Source organism: Ahaetulla prasina, chromosome 4 (genome assembly GCF_028640845.1).
Source record: "Ahaetulla prasina isolate Xishuangbanna chromosome 4, ASM2864084v1, whole genome shotgun sequence".
Taxonomy (NCBI): Eukaryota; Metazoa; Chordata; class Lepidosauria; order Squamata; family Colubridae; genus Ahaetulla; species Ahaetulla prasina.
The window spans coordinates 130,631,876-130,645,387 of record NC_080542.1 but is presented as its reverse complement, the minus strand read 5'-3'; the positions used below and the strand labels follow the sequence as shown (position 1 = coordinate 130,645,387).

Sequence of the window (13,512 nt, the reverse complement as noted above, 5' to 3'; positions counted from 1 at the left end):
TTAATGAACTTTTGAAGTTAAGCAGCAATGAAAAAAGAGGCTTATGACCATTTTTCACACTTATGACTGTTACAGTTTCATCATAGTGATATGATCAAAATTGAAATGCCTGTTAACTGTATATTTATGATGGTTGCATTCAGGGATGAAATGTAAAATTTGTTACTACCGGTTCTGTGGGCGTGGCTTGGTGGTGGTGGGGTAATGTGACTGAGTGGGCGTGGCCAACTTTTTTTTAACTTTTAAAAGCATTTTTTCTACAACCTCTTCAGCCGAAGAGGTTGTAGAAAAAATGCTTTTAGAAGCCTGTGATTATCAGACAACTCAGCTGGGATTGCCAGAGGAAAAAAATCCTTTTAAACGGTTCTGACAATCCCAGCTGAGCCGCGCTCTTCAGAGGCTTTTTTTTTTACTTTTAAAAGCATTTTTTTGGCCAAAGAAAAAATGCTTTAAAAAAAAAACCCTCTGATGATTGTGTGGCTCAGCTGGGCATGGGGGGTGGGTGCAGGGATTTTTGCTGCCGGTTCTCCGAACCACCTGCCACCATTGCTACCGGATTGAGTGATCCGGTCCGAATCGGGAGCATTTTACCCCTGGTTGCATTGTCCTGTGGTCATATGATCACCTTTTGCAACCTTCTGACAAGAAAAGTCAGTACGAAAACGAGATTCACTTAACAACCATATTACTAATTTAACACCCTTTTGCAACCTTCTGACAAGAAAAGTCAGTACGAAAACGAGATTCACTTAACAACTATACTACGAATTTAACAATTGCAATGATTCATTTAACAAATGTGGCAAGAAAAGTCGTAAAATGTGGCAAAACTCATTTAACAAATTTCTCATTTAACAACATAAATTTTGGGCTTAATTGTAGTCTTAAATCGAGACTCCCCTAAGAAAGAATTTACAAACCTTTCAGTATTTAGAAATCCTGAGTGGCCTTCCATGCTGCATATCTAGATGAAAACCTGAACAGCCTTAAGACTTTTTAAACTGAATGAAAATAAATAACATTTTTTTCCCCTCTCATGCCTGGAGTGGACTGGCTGACTTGATTTGTAACCATATATAAAATAAATCAAGTTTGGTAGTGTCTTGTTGGCACCAGTTTATCTATACTTGTTTCGTAAGAGTTATTAGTAGGAAGACAGGTCTATCAATATTATTTTTCTCTGCTTTAAAATCTGTCACAGCTTAGCTGGCAGATGGGGAATTGAAGTCCATGCATCTTGAAGTTGCTGAGGTTGAAAACACTTCCCTATAGGAATGGTTGTGACTGCTTTTGACATCCTATGTTCAGTACCTGAGAACAGGGATGAAATCCAGGTTCCGGAGAACTGGTAGTGAAAATTTTGAGCAGTTCTGAGAACCGGTAGTGGAAATTTTGAGCAGTTTGGAGAACTGGCAAATACCACCTCTGTCTGGCCCCAAGTGGGATAGGAATGGAGATTTTGCAATATCCTTTCCCCAAGAGTGGGGAGGGAATGGGGATTTTGCAGTATCCTTCCCCTGGAGTGGGGTGGGAATGGAAATTTTGCAGTATTCTTCTCCTGCCACACCCACCAAGCCACCAAGGCACATCACGCCCATTAAGCCACGCCTACAGAACCAGTAGTAAAAAAAAATGGATTTCACCACTGCCTGATAAGCTTATGTTTTTCACTGGCCTTACCATTTCTTAATATTCAGCCAGCATTTTTCTCCCTGCTCCCTCCTCTCTTTTTTCACTCAAGGCAATACAATGCAGAGTGGTAACATTGTTTAGATCAGACATCTTTGCAAGTGGGGTCAGTGTCATTGCTCCTTATTTGCCTTCTTCAGGTCAGCTTGGCTCACCTATGGAAGAGGAAATTATAGGCATGTCATCTTACCAGCCTGACCTTGGAAAAGAGGAGCCGGCTGAATGTGTGTTTTGAGGAAGTGGCAGTGAAAACAAAAGGCTCATTTTTGTAGTGACTGCTGAATAGATGCTCATGAAACATTCATAGAGTAAAGCTGTGTTAAGTGATCAAATTGCCATCTGAAATTTCCAGTGAGATTGTAAATTGCTTTATGTGCAAAATCCATTTTAACGCTCTGCAAGAGATCCTTACCCTTTCATTAACATCTGCCTGTCTGCTCCCTGGCTGCAGAAAATGTAGGGTGTAAGTAGCCCACGTTTAGATGGCTGGAGAGACAATTGATTGAAGATAGTTTGTGGAGTGGTCGAAGATGACCTGGACCATTTTATGTTTAATTTTTAAAAAAAAAAAAGATTCCTCAACTTTCAGTTGAATTGCTGAACTCAGTCGGTGGCTAGTGATTGAGGTGAGGAAGGATACTTGATCCCATCAGTTTTCCTACCAATCTTATTGATATCACATATGGTAGGCATTCATTTCACAAGTTTTTCATTTTAAGAATGAAGTTGCTTGTGAAAGGTATCTGGGCTGTACCTTAATCAGGGGAACAACTGTATTCATGTCCAGATGACACATTTTCATGGCCAGTTTTTTCATTGGCTTTTCTCACCTGTAAAACTGATTAAATGTTGTACTTGTTCAAATGCAAACATATTTATTGTTGCACTAAATTCTTTGACCCAAAAGAACAAGCTGGGACATGTCACTTAGATGATACAAGTCCTGAAATCCACCAGAAGTTTTTATTTTGAAGCCTTAAGTTCACTTCTTTATTTGAAAGATACTCTTTCAAAACAACAATTGAAATGATGATAAAAATGGATTCACAATAAACAGTTGAAATCAGTCAGCATTCATAAAGTCTTCAGATACTCAGGGTTAATACTTGGAAACCACACATTAATGGCTTCTCTTGATCGTAAATTGTCTTTACACTTGTAAATATTTTGGGGTACAGTTCTTTTAATTTTCATGTTTATTCTACAAAGAGCAACTACATCATAGGATTGTCTCATTGGAATCATAGTAGTTTAAAGCCCAGCTGGCTTTTATGCTCAAGGTGAGACAGCAACCCCACAGACTAGAATAGATTCTAGAATAGACTCTAGTCTGTTGCTCTAGTCACTAGACTAGATCCAACTCACTCTCCTTTATAACTTTCCTGTTGTTAGTTCTACTTTTTTTTTTTTTACGTTTATATCCCGCCCTTCTCCGAAGACTCAGGGCGGCTTACAGTGTATAAGGCAATAGTCTCATTCTATTTGTATATTTTTTACAAAGTCAACTTATTGCCCCCCCAACAATCTAGATCCTCATTTTACCTACCTTATAAAGGATGGAAGGCTGAGTCAACCTTGGGCCGGGCTTGAACCTGCAGTAATTGCAGGCTACTGTGTTCTAATAACAGGCTTCTTAACAGCCTGAGCTATTCCGGCCCTATATACTTCATGCATGCAATCCATTGCTCTCTTTCTGATTTTGTTTTTTAAAAAAGTTCTTATGAAATAGGACTAATAACATCTGTGCTTTTGACCTTAGACAGTTGTTGCTCATATGCAGATATAAATATTTGACATTCTTTGAAGTGACTATGTTTTGCCTTGAAATATATAGAAGGGAAATATATATCTGGAAATATATCAACAAATATGTTTATTGTTCTGTACATTCTAGAACCCATCCATCCATTTATTCATCCGTCCGTCCAGGACAGTTTGAAGTTGCAATGACATTGCAAAAGTGACTTACAATCATTATAGAATCCCCATGGTCACATGATTAAAATTTGGGTACTTGGCAACCAGCATGTATTTACAACAGTTGTAACATTCCAGGGTCATGTGGTCATTCTTTGTGGCCTTCTCAGCAGGTGTCCAACAAGCAAAATCAACCAGGATTTGCTTAACAAGCATGTGAGTCACTTAGCAACTGAGTGGTTTGCTTACCAACTGTGAGCCAAAGGTATCATAAAATCCGGTGCAATTCATCTGACAACTGTTTTGCTTTGCAATGGAAATTCTGTTTTTACTGGTAATTGTGGTCATAAGTTAAGGACTATTTGTAGTATACTCCAGACCTGATTATAAGGCAGGCTCTTTACTGACTTCCTGTTCAAGCCAGAACCCAATTTAAAGTCTTAGTGCTTGTGTTTAGCCTTTCCCCCAATAAAACTCTCTCCCCACTTTGTCTCCATTTTATTTCCCCTAGCAAAACTGTTTACTCTTATTTAGGACTTTTGTTATAAATTCCAGGCTCTGTGAAAATTTGATGGTCTTAAGAAGGGTTTAAAAATTTTCTCTTTGATTGGTGGATTAGTGTAGGACTTGATAATTTCATATGACCATCATTAAACTTGATGGTTCTTACACTAATGTTTCTTTTATTTTAATTATGGAAATTGATGTGCTTGGTCCAATTGTGGAACATTGCTTTAAGTATTTGTGATAGTTATATTTTGTTGTGTAAAGGCTTGTTTGTTACTCACAGTTTTTGATGCTGTAATTGCTGGGGTTTTCTGATTTATTAGCTGCAGTTTAAATGTAAAATGCTTTAAATACAAATTAAACATATCAAATGTCCAAATATACACCCTCAAAGCTTGTATTTTGTTTAGGTAATCTACATTCGATTCACAGTCTAAGACTGTTGGAAACTTAATAATTTATGTCCTAAGACTGTTGGAAACTTAATAATTTATGTCCTAACCGAGGACCTAAAAATTATTATACTAGTACATTTTAGGTTTTGATATTGTCTAATTGCTTTTGTACTATTTCTTCATGGTTTCCATTCCGAGTACTTTCACTGCATTTTCAACTTTCTTGATCCATGTTTTTATTTCTATAGTGGCTCCTATTGTTTTCCTTCAAATGTTTCTAAAACTTTAGTCTTTTCTTTGATAGGTTTTTCATTATTTGTGGGTTTTAGAGTTGCTACAAATCTGTAAATACTGCTGGAATTTAATCATTTGATTGTCATAGCACTTGATTTCTTTGCAATTTGTCATGACTGTTTTTCAGTTGGTCTACAGTGTCTGCAATTCCTTCGCTGTTCACATTGTGTATCACATACAAATTAGTTTTGATTTTCTTATTTTTCAAGTTTTTCTGCCTGAAATTCTTTAATTGCTCAATTATATGTGAATCTTTTTATCTCCAATTCCAATTGCATTTTCCATTTAAGGTTTCTTTTTTCTGTACGTCATATCTTGATGTTTTAAGACTCAGTTCTTCAGCAGTTACATAGTCTTTATCAACTGGCTCCAATGTTGCAGTTGGAACCATTGTAACAGTTTCAGTGGTTTGGCCAAATTTTTCTTGTTAATTTGATTCAGTTTTGGCAAACACACATTTTCAGCTTCTTTTATTCAGTCCTTGCTTTTCACAATGAGTTCTTGCAATAGTGCTTGCAATTCTTCAGCAACTCGAGTTTCTTTTCCTTATTGTTCTTCATAACATAGTCTCTTCGCTTTCTACTCTTTTGTTGCCCAGTCTGCAAATTGGTATTATCATTGATAGTTCTGAATAAATCTGAATTTTGAGTTGTTTGGTTTTTCCCCCGATTACTTCCAATTCAGCATTGGTAAAGAACTTGTGTTTTACAATTACACACCTTTGATCCATAAGTTCATTTGCGCCATTGATCTCTAAATCCAGACACCTTTCTTTCCAAAGCTGGTACATTCACTTTTGAAATTCACATTTCAGTGGTGTTTATTGGGAAAAAAACATTCCACAATTGAGTAGATTTTTTTCATCAAATATTTCGCTTTTGATTGCCTTCTAGTAGCCTATAAGCTGCATGCCTTGGGTGGCTAGTACTAGCTAGAACTGAGCCCTGTTCAGTAGCATATATTTTGATGAATGTCCAGGAGCCATATATTCAATGCAGCCTTGTTAATCTGGGTGACAGTCAATTTGATATGAAATTCCAATTATATATTTTTATTATATGGAATGTGTTTTTTTGGAACATCTTCAGCTAAGGACCTGTTTGATATGGCTGCATCTGTTTAGTACAGCCCTTAGCATTGCTGGATTTCACAGGGCCCTCTCCTTTGGATGGGATTAGGGGTGAAATCCAGCAGGTTCTGGAGAACCAGTAGCGAATATTTTGAGTAGTTCGGAGAACCGGCAAATACCACCTCTGGCTGACCCCACAGTGGGGTGGGAATGGAGATATTGCAATACCCTTCTCCCAGGAGTGGGGAGGGAATGGCGATTTTACAGTATCCTTCCCCTGCCACACCCACCCAAGAGCTGGTAGTAAAAAAATTTGGATTTCACCACTGGATGAGATTACTAATTATGGTTAGTTGTACAATCAGCCAGATATTTGACTGGATTTGGTACATTCCAAGGATGTGGGACAGGCAGATGTTGACATTTTATAGTGTTAAAAGCACTGTCATAGGATGTAAGCTTTTCCAAATAGAGCTGCTTTTTTTTGGGTTAGATTGATGGTGATTTTATCAATGCCAAATATGTTCAAATGCTACTCCAGATGTTGTTGGAATGCATCCAAGGTGCTTATTACTATTGGTACTATTTTTGCTTACTTTTGCCACAGTCATTCCACTTCAATTTGCAAATCTTCATTTTTTTAATGATTTTCTCCATTTCTTTCTCTTCTAGTCTGCTGTCTCCAGTTAATACATTGTCCACTATTCAGTCTCGTGTTGGTTTTATTGACAGTTGTTAATTCTGACATTTTATGTGGTAGATGTTATCTCTTTGAATTCTATAGTCCCAGAGCATTTTGGCTTCTTCGTATTCTATTATTTTGTCTATTTTGTGGCCCCACCTGCTCCTGCTTGCAGTTAAATGATATTTCTTGCAGATCTTTCATTAAAATAAGTAAAATAGTAAGGGCCGGATAGCTCAGGCTGGTAAAGCCTGTTATTAAGAACACAAAGCCTGCAATTACTGCAGGTTCAAGCCCGGCCCAAGGTTGACTCAGCCTTCCACCCTTTATAAGGTAGGTAAAATGAGGACCCAGATTGTTGGGGGGGCAATAAGTTGACTTTGTAAAAATATACAAATAGAATGAGACTATTGCCTTACACACTGTAAGCCGCCCTGAGTCTTCGGAGAAGGGCGGGGTATAAATGTAAACAAAACAAAACAAAAATTATTTATACAGATAGTACTCATCTTACGACCACAACTGAGCCCAACATTTTTTTTGCTAAATGAAACGTTTGTTAAGTGAGTTTTGCCCCACTTTACAGCTTTTCTTGGCATAGTTGTTAAGTGAAATCTGGCTTCCCCATTGACTTTGCTTGTCAGAAGGTCGCAAAAAGTGATCACATGACCCTGGGAGGCTGCCACTGTCATAAATATGAGCCTGTTGTCAAGTATCTGAATTTTGATCACGTGGCCATGGTGACACTGCAACAGTTGTAAGTGTGAAAAATGGTCCTGAGTTACTTTTTACAGTGCTGTTGAAACTTCAAACAGCCACTAAATGAACTGTTGTAAATTGAGGACTATCTGCACAAGGTAAGCTAGCTAGTTTGATCTAATAGCTAATGTGCCAGGCTAGTAAATGGGAAATCATGTGTTCTAGACCCAACTTAACCATGGAAACCACCTGGGTGACCTTGGCCCAGTCTCTCTCTCAACTCAATCCATTTTACAGGGTGGTCGTTGTGTGGAAAATAAGATGAGAAAAGTGTATTGGATAGCAAGGACTTGTTTTATTTAGAACAACACACACTTCTCCCTCTCTCTCTTTCTCCTACCAATAAAGGTAGGATAAAAATTCCCCTCGCACACATGTGCGAGTCATTCCTGACTCTAGGGGGCGGTGCTCATCTCTGTTTCAAAGCCAAAGAGCCAGTCCTGTCCAAAGGCATTTCCGTGGTCATGTGACCGGCATGACTAAATGCCAAAGGGGAACGGAACGCTGTTACCCACCCACCCAAGGTGGTCCCTATTTTTCTACTTGCATTTTTTACATGCTTTCGAACTGCTAGATTGGCTGAAGCCGGGACAAGTAACGGGAGCTCACCCCATTACGCGGCACTAGGGATTCGAACTGCTGAACTGCTGACCTTTTGATTGACAAGCTTAGCGGCTTAGCCACTGAGCCACTGCATCCCTCAAAAAAGGTGAGATACATATATATATATATATATATATATATATATATATATATATATATATATATATATATATATATATATATATATATATATATATATAAAGAGAAAAACGCTCAAAGTAAATGTTCAAGCATAGGAAGGGCAAGTAAATTTGGACTCTGGAGACATCTGTTGCCTCTATATCTTACAGAGACAATGAAAAATGAGGTGATAAGATTTTGTTTGTCTAATAAATATACTGTTCTAAATAAAACAAGACCTTACTATCCAATGTTGTGTAGGAAGTAAAATTCTGTTTTCAATACTATAGAAGTTTTATTCTGGTCCCCTGGTAACCACATACCTTTCTACTTTCTACACCTTTCTTGTTTCATGCGAAAAGAAATTTTGTGTTGCTAATGACAATTGGAAAGTAGAAATTTGTAAAGGCAGTTTTTTATGTTTTGCGTGATTGACAGATTTCACAGATTTCTTAGGATGCCTCAGCTGTTTATTGGTGTACTGCTTGCTTGAACCAACTTGTTGATGCCCATGAAAAGAATGAGAAATGACTAGACGGTATCTTTTCGCTTAGTCTGTTTTCAGGTTTATTCACATTTTCTTTTTATTGAATTCTACAAATTTTTTATTTTCTCAGCTGGTTTTAGTGGACATATAAGGAAAACAGTAATTGTGAATATAATACTTACAATAAACCAATAAAAACAATATTGGTACTTGTCTATAAAATTTTTATGTTGCTTTTTAAAATGTTTTAAATCATTTCTCTTTTTAAATTACACTGTTGAGATCAGCTAATATGATGCTAATAAAGGAAGGAAGCAAATGCAGGATGTAGACTGCCAACATTCTGACAACAGCCTTCCTGATTCATAAAAAGCACACAAATGGTTGCATACACACATTTTGTGTTGATTTTGTAGGACATGCTTACTTGGGGACTTATTATTTTTGGTTTTAAAGAAATTTCTGTCAGGATTGCAGAATATGATGACCTCCACAGGAGGAGTTTTTCAGAACATTTTAAATAATGTTTTCTGGACAAATGAATACAATGCTAATAATTCTCTGAACTCAGGTTAATATTTTTTTTTTTATTGAAAGAGTTTTAAAAAACAAAAACATTTCCCCCCTTTTTTTCCCCCCTCCCAAAACCCTTCCCCTCCCCTCCCGGCTTCCCGGGTCAATCACAAGGTATTGTTATACATAAACCAAACATAGAATAAAATTTTCCCTTCCAATCCAAATAACCACATCCAAAGCTTTTCATCTCCCAACCCCCTCCCCATTACATAAAATAACTTTCTAATTATTCAAAGGCAATCTGATATTTCTTAATCTGATATCTGTTTTGTAGATAATCAATCCATTTTTTCCATTCAATTAAATATCTTTCCTGCGTATTGTCTTTTAAAAACGCTGAGATTTTAGCCATCTCAGCCAAATTAATAACTTTCAGTATCCATTCTTCTATTGTAGGTATCTCTTCTTTCTTCCAGTATTGTCCAATCAACAGTCTTGCTGCTGTTATTAAACTCAGAATCAATTTAGTCTCAATCCTTGTACAATCCGTTATAATTCCCAAAAGGAAAAATTGTGGCAGGAACTTTATCTTCTTAAGGTCAATATTTCTTGATGCAAACATAAACTGCAAATTATTTTATGAGGTTTGAAGAGTGCATTCAGGAATTCTCCACAATTTGAAATGTGGAGAAAAATCAATAATTGAAATATTGTTGGGCAATACCATATAAAACGCCAGGGAATTCTGAAACTCCCAAACAAGTGAAACATTTTGAATTTTATGGAAGCTCCCCCGGAAGTATAAATTTGGGGATAAAGGTAAATAAGTGAGATACATACTGTATAATTGATCAATTTTAGCGTAAACATTTTAAAAGGAAATAAACTGCACTACTCCTACTATGTTTTCCAGAAAATAAGACCCTGACTTATATTTGTTTGAACCCTGAAATAAGAGCTTGGCCTTATTGCTATGTGCTCAAAAGCCTGATTGGGCTTCTTATCAGGGATGTCTTATTTTGGGGAAAACAGGTCACACGAGAGCTAGTTTGGTCTACTGGTTAAGGCACCAGACTAGAAACCAGGAGTCTGATCCTTCTTTAGGATAAAAACTAGCTGGCTAACTTTGAGCCAGTCATTTTTTCTCTCAGCCCAGCCCACCTCACAGGGTTGTTGTTATGGGGTAAACAGGAGTGGGACCTTGACCTATGACCACAGTTGAGTACATAATTTCTGTTTCTAAGTGAGATATTTGTTAAGTGAGTTTTGCCCCACTTTAGGACTTTTTTTGTCACAGTTGTTAAGTGAAACACTGCAGCTGTTAAGAGAATAACCTGGTTGTTAAGTGAATCCAGCTTTCCCATTGACTTTGTTTAACAATACTTCACAAGTAACATAGGTCAGTCTGTGCTCATGATTTTCCCATGTCTAATAGAAAACCTCTGAGGTGGGAATCTCAGAAATGAATTAAAGGTAGTTCTTGGCTTTCAACAGTAATTGGAACCAGGGCTTCCATTGGTAGGTGATGTGGTTAAATGACTTGTGCCCGATTTTACAACATTTTTTGCTTTGTTAAATCATTAAGTGAATCACCATTATCCTTAAGCAAATCTTCACTTATCACATCTCAGCTGGGACCATTGTAAACAGTGATCATTGCAAACATTCAAATGTAAATATATACAAGTTGCCAAGCACCCAAACCTTGAACACAGGGAAATTGGCATGGTCACAGGTATGAGGACTGGTTGTAAGATGCTTCTCAGTGTTTTCCAACTTCGAAAGATCTCTAAATGAATGTTTGTAAGATGAGGACTATTTGTGTTAAACATTAAATGCTTATGCTTCATTCCAACTGATGAACCCAACCAAAGCAAGAACAGCTGAGACGATCCAAACTGTTAATGCAAAACTTTATTGAGTATATCATATCGGCAAAGATGAGGGCAAAACCATTTCTAACTACTTCCCACGCAAACCCATATAGTTAAAAGTTCAGGTCTTCCCTCACCACTTTGGATCACAATGTCCAATGGAGACTTCTAGTATTGCTGTGAAAAAGTCTTTTCGGCTCTGGCAAACATCTGCCAAAATAACCTTGATTCCCATAACTGGCATCTTGATGTCGAGCTTAATTCTATTTCCCCCATCCTCTCCTTATAGTTTATTGGCAAGTTGAGAAGCAATAATAGTTGCAACAGCAAAAGCGCCTTTGGAAGCTTGACTGCTTAACTAATTTGTATGATATGACAAAGTGTAGATATGCATCTACATATGTCTTGTTATATTAATGGCTACAACTGAACTTTCCATTTGAAGAATTAAGATTCTATGGTGTTTGGATATATGGCCTTCCATTTTCCTTCATGGCATTTTATAATTGCGCAATAAACTTTGTACTAAATCTAGACTATGTTAATTTCAATCAAGCTTTTGTGCTGTTCATCTATCAGTGCTATCATTCACTCCCACATTGCAGAAAGAAAATAGTGCATATGCTTTAAATTGGAGAGTAACACATAATTTCTTCCCTTTTTGACATTCGAAGGTTTTTACTTACCTAAAAACATTGAAAACCTTGGACTTAAGGCCAAGAGTTAATTTTCATTAAAGTAAATTCTCCTCAGACAGTTCATATCTGTCTCATCTGGAATGATTAACAACCTTGCATAGTGGGGTGTTTTAAATCAAGTCTAATTATTTGAAGCAAGCCTGGTTTCTCTTTAAAATGCCTTAAACATGTTCTAATTTATAATCTTTGGGCTGTATGACTGACTGATGCAATGTCATTATGAAGGTTAAGTTGATTTTGGCTTGGCATATAATGCAACCTAGCCACTGTGATTTGTAAATCAAGAATTAAAACTTAGCATAATGTGGGGATGCTGCAAAAGCTGGTGTCTGTGAAAAACAGTTATAAATCACTTTTTTCAGTGCTGCTGTAACTTTGAATGACCACTAAATGAACTGTTGTAAATTGAGGATTACCTGTACTGATGATCAACCCACTCTCTCCATTGGAAATTGGTCCCAAGCCTCCACTTTCTGTGAAGTCACACTTTTTAACATTAGTTTGGAACTTCCCTCCTGTCAGTTTGAGGTTATGCCTCTGTATTCTTAGTTTTGCTCAATACAGGCAGTCCTTGACTTGCAACACTTCATTTAATGGCTGTTCAAAGTTACAACAACACCGAATAAAGTGACTTATGACCATTTTTCATTGTTATAAGCTTTGCAGTATCCCTATGGTCACGTGATCAAAATTCAGATGCTTGGCAACTGGCTCATATTTATGATGGTTGCTGTGTCTTAAGGTCATGTGATCACCGTTTGCGATCTTCTGACAGTAGGAAGACCAGATTCAATTAACAACCGGGCTATTAACCTAACAATTTCAGTGATTCACTTAACAACTGTGGCAAGCAATGTCGTCAAATAGGTAAAACTCACTTAACAAATGTTTTGCTTAACAACAGATATGTTGGGCTCAATTGTAGTAAGTCGAGGACTACCTGTATTGAAAAATATTGCCTTCTAAAACTTTTTTCACACCCTTGATATATTTAAAGGCTTCTGTCACGTCACCCCTTTCCCTTCTGTCCTCCAAGCTATACATATTCAGTTCCTTCAATCTCTCCTGATAATGTATTGTCCCTCTGACCTGGCACCATTTTTGTTGCTGATCTCTGAAGTCACTCAATCTTATCAATATCTTTTTTAAAGTGATTTCTCCAGATTTGGGCACAGCATTCCAAATGGATTTTGGAATAAGCCATTATTCCAAATATAATTCCCTATAGTAGTGATGGCTAAACTTTTATGTCACTGCGTACTGGTCTGCGTGCCACAAATGGCATGCAAAACCATCCCACCTGGACCGTGCAGTCTTGCTGGCCTTTGTACGTGTGGGAACGCCATAACCTGGAAGAGCAGCGTTCTGTCGCACGTGCAAGTGCCAGACCCCAAACTTCCGGTTTCTGGTGTGGATGCACGCCCAACGAACAGGCTGCGTGCACCCAATGAATGGCTTGTGATGGAAACCTGGAAGTTCGGGTGCCGGTGCATGCATGCTCGATAGAATGCTACTCTTCCAAGTTTCAGTGCTCCCACTTTCTCAAAGGCCAGCTGACCGGCATGTGTGTGCACAGGAACGTGGAAGAGGAGTTAGCGAGGCTGTGTGTTCTGCGCGGGGTGGTTCCGTTTGTCGCTTCCGGCATGTGTTCCATAGGTTCACCAACACGGCCCTATAGAGTGAGATTAGAACTTCCTTTTTCCTGCTGGATGATCCCTCTAATGATGCATCCCGGAATTTTGTTTGCCTTCATGGCTGCCGGGGCCACACTATTTGTTCACTTTGAAGTCTGTGAGCAGACCTAAATCCTTGGGTTCAGTTGTTCTGTCTAACATTGTACTCCCAATACTGTATCCTGACAAAGGATTCTTTTCCCCCAAGTATATAATCTTTCATTTAGAA

At 37.7% G+C, this 13,512-nt stretch overlaps 1 protein-coding gene across 10 annotated transcripts in view; it reads left to right on the top strand.

Annotated features, from left to right (window-relative positions):
• The window catches only part of PARD3 (par-3 family cell polarity regulator), a 734,935-nt gene that overhangs the window by 123,925 nt on the left and 597,498 nt on the right, over positions 1-13,512 (top strand). The window lies entirely within an intron of this gene.